The following is a 6,965-nucleotide window of genomic DNA, read 5'->3' as shown; positions in this document are numbered from 1 at the left end:
CTGACAAACGTATCTTAACCTGAACTATTTTTGCACTTCTTTCCTATGATAATTATGCTCAGAGTCATCCAGCAACCACATTGAAAGCTTCTGTGGGGCCTTCTGCATCACTGGAGAAGGAATTGATTGTGTCTGGTAAATTGTAATTCTTTCCAAATTAGAACCAACTATATGACATAGGTTGTGACCTTCTAGTAAGTAGAGTATTTGATGAGCTGGAGAAAAATTATTTTGGAAAAGAAGAAAGAGATTTTGGATCCAGACTTAGATTTGACTCTTAACTATGCTATTTGCTATATGACCTTGAGTTTGAAATTTAGTCTTTTTAGATTTTAGTTTTCTTATCTGAAAAATAGAAATGATACCTCACATTGCAGGGTATTCTTAGTATTACATGATCACCATTTATTCAATAGATACTTATTGAGCATATATTATATGCCTGCCATACTCATGCGCGCGCGCGCGCGCACACACACACACACACACACACAGAGAGCAGTGAATAAAATAGAATCCACTTCTCCTTTCATGGGGCTTTTAGCCTGGTAGGGAAAGAAAAGTGTTTGAAAAGGGGGCATACAGGACACCATGAAGGCATGAAGTTGGGAACCTTATGGAGTCTCAGGCAGGGTACCCTAAAGAAGTGATATTAAATGGAGACCATAACAATGAGTAGAGATCATCTAGATAGAGAGTTGTATGGAGAAGGGTAGAGGGTGTATAAGGCAGTATTCTAGGCAAACAGAACAGCATGTGCAAAGGCCCTGAGTTCAAAGACAACATAGATCAGTTGAGCATCTGAAAGCAACTCAGTCCAGAAGAGAAAGAAAAAGCAATGAGGCTGAAATTTATCGGGCCAGATACAGCAGGCTCTTGTGAGCCTATAAGAGTTTGGTACTATATTCAAAGAGCATGGAGCTATTGGAAGATATTAAACAGGAGGGTAATATTATTATATTTCTTTTTGAATTCTTTCTGGTTCTGCAGTAAGACAGGTATTCAGTTATGGTGAGGAGAACAAAGTGTAGGTTACAGCAGAAATAAAGGTGAAATATGATGGGATTTTGGACTAGACATGTGGTAGTGTGATGAAGAGAAGGAATTAATCATTAATCTAATGAATATTTATGTAGAATAAGAGAATTAACCACATTGCTTTATTTTTATGAGTTGAACAGTGGCACATGGCTGATAGATTTTGCCTTGCTGAGCTTTTCCTAAGTATCCATAGTTCATTCAGCAAATATTACTGATGCTCTACTACATGCTACATGTTGTTCTAGGTGTGGGAAATACTGTGATGTCTTACTCCATTTTGTGTTGCTATAAAGGACTACTTGAGTCTGGGTAATTTATCAAAAAAAATTAGAAGAGTTTTTTTTTTTTCATATGTACTTTAAGTTCTAGGGTACATGTGCACAAAATGCAGGTTTGATACATATGTATACATGTGCCATGTTGGTTTGCTGCACCCATGAACTCATCATTTACATTAGGTATTTCTCCTAATGCTATCTCTCCTCCTCTCCCTCATCCCTCTATAGGCCCAGATGTGTGATGCTCCCTGCCCTGTGTCCAAGTGATCTCATTGTTCAATTCCCACCTATGAGTGAGAACATGCGGTGTTTGGTTTTCTGTCCTTGTGATAATTTGCTCAGAATGATGGCTTCTAGCTTCATCGATGTCCCTGCAAAGGACATAACTTATCCTTTTTTATGGCTGCATAGTATTCCATAGTGTATATGTGCCACATTTTCTTAATCCAGTCTATTATTGATGGACATTTGGGTTGGTTCCAAGTCTTTGCTATTGCGAATAGTGCTGCAATAAGCATATGTGTGCATGTGTCTTTATAGTAGCATGATTTATAACCCTTTAGATATATACCCCGTAATGGGATTGCTGGGTCAAATGGTATTTCTAGTTCTAGATCCTTGAGGAATTGCCACACTGTCTTCCACAATGGTTGAACCAATTTACACTCCCACCAACAGTGTAAAAGTGTTCCCATTTCTCCCCATCCTCTCCAGTGTCTGTTGTTTCCTGACTTTTTAATGATTGCCATTCTAACTGACGTGAGATGGTATCTCATTGTGGTTTTGATTTGCATTTCTCTGATGGCCAGTGATGATGAGCATTTTTTAATGTGTCTGTTGGCTGCATAGATGTATTCTTTCGAGAAGTGTCTGTTCACATCCTTTGTCCACTTTTTGATGGGGTTGTTTGTTTTTTTCTTGTAAATTTGTTTAAGTTTTTGTAGATTCTGGATATTAGCTTTGTATCAGATGGGTAGATTGCAAAAATTTTCTCCCATTCTGTGGGTTGCCTTTCACTCTGATGGTAGTTTCTTCTGCCGTGCAGAAGCTCTTTAGTTTAATTAGATCCCATTTGTCTATTTTGGGTTTTGTTGCCATTGCTTTTGGTGTTTTAGACATGAAGTCCCTGCCCATGCCTATGTCCTGAATGGTATTGCCTAGGTGTTCTTCTAGGGTTTTAATGGTGTAAGTCTAAGATTTAAGTCTTTAATCCATCTTGAATTAATTTTTGTATAAGGTGTAAGGAAGGGATCCAGTTTCAGCTTTCTACATATGGCTAGCCAGTTTTCCCAGCACCATTTATTAAATAGGGAATCCTTTCCCCACTTCCTGTTTTTGTCAGGTTCATTAAAGATCAGAGGGTTGTAGATGTGTGGCATTATTTCTGAGGCCTCTGTTCTGTTCCACTGGTCTATGTATCTGTTTTGATTACTGTAGCCTTGTGGTATAGTTTGAAGTCAGGTAATGTGATGCCTCCAGCTTTGTTCTTTTGGCTTAGGATTGACTTGGCCATGTGGGCTCTCTTTTGGTTCCATATGAAGTTTAAAGTAGTTTTTTCCAGTTCCGTGAAGAAAGTCGTTGGTAGCTTGATGGGGATGGCATTGAATCTATAAATTACCTTGGGAAGCATGGCCATTTTCATGATATTGATTCTTCCTGTCCATGAGCCCATGGAATGTTCTTCCATTTGTTCGTGTCCTCTTTTATTTCATTGAGCAGTGGTTTGTAGTTCTCCTTGAAGAGTTCCTTCACATCCCTTGTAAGTTGGATTCCTAGGTATTTTATTCTCTTTGTAGCGATTGTGAATGGGAGTTCACTCATGATTTGGCTCTCTGTTTGTCGAAGAGAAGAGATTTATTAGGCTTACAATTCTGCAGTCTGCACAAGAAACATAGTGCCAACATCTGCTTTTGGTGATGGCCTTAGGCTGCTTCCACTCATTACGGAAGGCAAAGAAGTGCTAGCTTGTAGAGGTCTCATGGTGAAAGAAAAAGCAAGAGTGAAAGTGGGGAGCTGCCAGGGTTTTTTAAACAACCAGCGTTCATGGGACCTAATAGAGTAAGAACTTACTCACTTCCCAAAAAAGGCTTAATCTATTCATGAAGGATCCACCCCCATGACCCAAACATCTCCCATTACCCAATTCTAAAGCCACTTTCACATATTCAGCTATCTTTATAGCAAGACCCCACTCTTGGTACCAGTTTTCTTTTTCTATTTTGTTTTGCTATGAAGGAATGCCTGAGGCTGGATAATTTGTAAAGAGAAAAGGTTCATTTGGCTTACAATTCTGATGTGTGGAAAGGTTCAATATTGGGCATCTAGTGGTCTCAGGCTGCTTCCACTCATGGCAGGCAGTAGGTGAGGGAGAGCCCATGTGTGCAGAGATGACGTGGTGAAAGAGGAAGCAAGGGGCTGGGGAGTGCCAGGCTCTTTTTCAACAACCAGCTCTTGAAGGAACTTTAGAGCAAAAACTCACTCACCCCCGAGGGAGGGCATTACTCTATTTATGAGGGATCTGCCCCCATCACTCAAACACCTTCCATTAGACCCCACCTCCAACACTGGGCATCAAATTTCAACATGAAGTTTGGAGGGGACAAATAACTAAACCATAGCAGATGGTAAATGAAAACAGACCAAAATTTCAGCTCTCATGGAAATTATATTCTTTTGGAAATATAGTAAAGATAATGTATGAAAGTAGGTGCCACATGGTAGTAACCAAAAAACATAGATTCATTTCCTTCTTCCCTTTCCTAGCTATGGCAGAGAAACCCAATTTGTATATTTACATTTAAATAACTCTGTGAAATTAGTCTGCAAGCTAAACCAATGCCGTACTACCAGATAAAAGTTTGAGATTCCCATGGTGTCAACCATACTCCCTGTTGATCTCTGTTTGGATCTCACTTCCTGTCTTCTCACCTAAACCATGGCCCCACATTATTGCCTGCTAGTTATTTTCACTCGTATGCTATACTGAAGGGAACAACAAGAGGGAAGAAGTTAGCAAGGAAGAATAACACTAGAACTAAAAGTCAGGGCTTTCTTTTTGTTGAACACATACTGGGCATCAGCACTGTGCTGACTTCTTTGCATCACAATTCTAGGAGTATGGCATTATCATCCCTGTTTCACAGATAAAGATGCTAAGTCTTAGTTTCCTGGGATGAGAAGTTGCTTCTGTCTGAATAATTAGCAAGCAATTTTAGCTGCCTTTCTCCTTCCATTTCTCTGCCAAGAGGAGATAACAGAGTAACTCCTATATCTACAATTTTAAAATTCTCATGGCTTAAAGACTCTACCAGTGCAAAGAGTTCTTTCCACTCCTCCATCTTTATTTCATAACCTCATACCATTCATTTTTGGTCCAAGTTTCTTTCTTTAGCTCCATAAGGCATCTCAGATTTTGTGTTTCAGCCAATAGGCATGCATGGGGACACCAGATACTCTATTTAAAAGCATGGACCACTACATTAACAAGAAGTATTTACACGCTATGGGTTGAGAAACCTGCATCTCCTAACTGCAACGAAAGAAGGGCTGCCTGCAATGCTGCTGGTTACAGCTAGACATAAAACCCATTATCAGCTCATTGGCTGTTTGGACATAAAACTGCTTGGTCTCACAAAGATATTTCCTCACCATGGGGATAAGTTTAATAAGAACTACAGATGATAGTAAAAAACACATTTATTTCCTATAACCTACAGAAAGTCTTTATTGCATATAGGATAAATAACAGGCTACTGTGAGTTACTGGTCTGTAATTCCACTTAGGAGGTTTGGGGCATGAAACACAGTGGGGAGAAATTGCTGTTTTAAAAATGAGGCCTGGGAGTTGGAGGCCCAGGAGAGGAGGAAGATGAGTTTCTGTGTGAAAAGATGACAACCCGCTGTCAAGCAATGGTCCAGCACAGCCACATTCATGAAGGCATGGGCAGCCTTTCTACTCAGCAGCAGGTGGCCTGAGGCAAAATCGCTAAGCAATACAAACATTATCTTGCCTTATACTTAATGATTTTCAAAGCTATACCATAACCCATCTTTTCACTGGACCCTTACAAACACCACTGGAGATAAGCAAAATGAGGACTCTTATCCCCATTTTACAGATGGGAGAGCAATGTTCACATAGGACAGCCAGGATTTCAGAATATGCTGTTGTATCATGCAGAACACAGACCTTCAAAGACCACAGGATCTGCAGATCTGGCTCCTGTTACCTCTCTGATCTCATCCCAGTCAGTTCCCAGCATGCACATCCTTGCTTCTTCTCAGATGCTCCAGGCATGCTCTGGTTTACAGCCTTCATACATGATCTTCCTTCTATCTGGAATCCTCATCCCCCAGGTATCAGAATGGTGTCCTCCCTCAACTCCATTTAGATCTGTGCTCACATATCACCTTCATTCTACTCTATTTCCATTTGCAACCCCACCCCTGATACTCCCTCTTTCCCTTTTCTGCTTTGTTTTTATCCATAGCACTTAATCATCTTCTGACAGTCAGTATATTGTCTTTATTTGTTTACTATCTACTTTTCCCATCAGAATGTAAGCTCCTTGAGGGCAGAGAATTTTGTCTGCTTTGTTTACCACTATATGTTTGACCAGTGATGGACATATGCTAGATGCTCAGCAAATACATGCTGAATAGATTAATGTATGCATAAATCTATATTAGTACTATAGGGAATGAGGGTGAGTGATCACAGGGCTTCAAGAAAGGGTCTCACTCTGTCAACCAGGCTGAAGAGCAGTGGCATCATCTTGGCTCACTGCAACCTCTGTCTTCTGGGCTCAAGTGATCCTCCTGCCTCAGCCTCTCAAGTAATTGGAAACACAGGCATGTGCCATCACGCCCAGTGATTATTATTATTATTTGTATTTTTTGTATAGACAGGGTCTCTCTATGTTGCTCAGGCTGGTCTCAAACTCCTCAGCTCAAGCAATCTGCCTCCCTTGGCCTCACACGGTGCTAAAATTCCATGTGTGAGCTGCCGTGCCTGACCTCATGTGCATTCTTAATGTTGGGTTATGTCACCTTGCTCATCACAACCTAACTTCCCCATTTTCTGGCTCTCAGGCTCTGCCTTCTCAACAATGCCCCAGTGCAAGATGTATTCTGTCTGATCCTCCAGATCCATGCTCCAGGCTTCTCCACTCAGCCCAGAGCCCAGGATGCTATCCGTGTGAACTACACCATGGGCTCTCTTGTTCTCTTTTGTCCTCCGGTTGAGGTAGGCCAACAGGGTCTTGACAAGAGACCAAGTTAGTGTATTCACTCCGTTGGCTTCCTCCCTGTGTCGTCACCTTGGGATGGCGTCCTTTCTCAACCAAAAGTCACTGCTCTGCTCAAGATGGCTTCTTCACAGGACTTCCTGGTCTTAGTTCCAGTACCTGCTCCCTCACCCACACCATCCATTTCCAGGAGTGGTAGCAGCCCTGCACATTGCTCTATCTCCTATGTTTTCCCTATACTCTGCTCACTTAAACAATCCCTTTATTAAACCCTCTTTGAATTACTCTAATCCAGTGTACCTTCTATTTTCTACTAGGACCCTAACTGATGACACACTTTGTAAACTCTGATTTTCCCCTCTGGCCTCAGTCAACCTGATTCTCCCTCTTTCAATGGGAG

At 41.1% G+C, this 6,965-nt stretch overlaps 1 protein-coding gene and 1 pseudogene across 9 annotated transcripts in view; both read right to left on the bottom strand.

Annotated features, from left to right (window-relative positions):
- The window catches only part of LOC105495139 (DAB adaptor protein 1), a 1,257,833-nt gene that overhangs the window by 1,050,262 nt on the left and 200,606 nt on the right, over nt 1-6,965 (bottom strand). The gene's annotated exons all lie outside the window — the stretch shown is intronic.
- The window catches only part of LOC139356166 (heterogeneous nuclear ribonucleoprotein A1-like), a 46,250-nt pseudogene that overhangs the window by 28,928 nt on the left and 10,357 nt on the right, over nt 1-6,965 (bottom strand).

This window comes from Macaca nemestrina, chromosome 1 (assembly GCF_043159975.1).
Source record: "Macaca nemestrina isolate mMacNem1 chromosome 1, mMacNem.hap1, whole genome shotgun sequence".
In the NCBI taxonomy this organism is placed as follows: Eukaryota; Metazoa; Chordata; class Mammalia; order Primates; family Cercopithecidae; genus Macaca; species Macaca nemestrina.
This window is presented reverse-complemented; position numbering and strand designations above follow the sequence as displayed.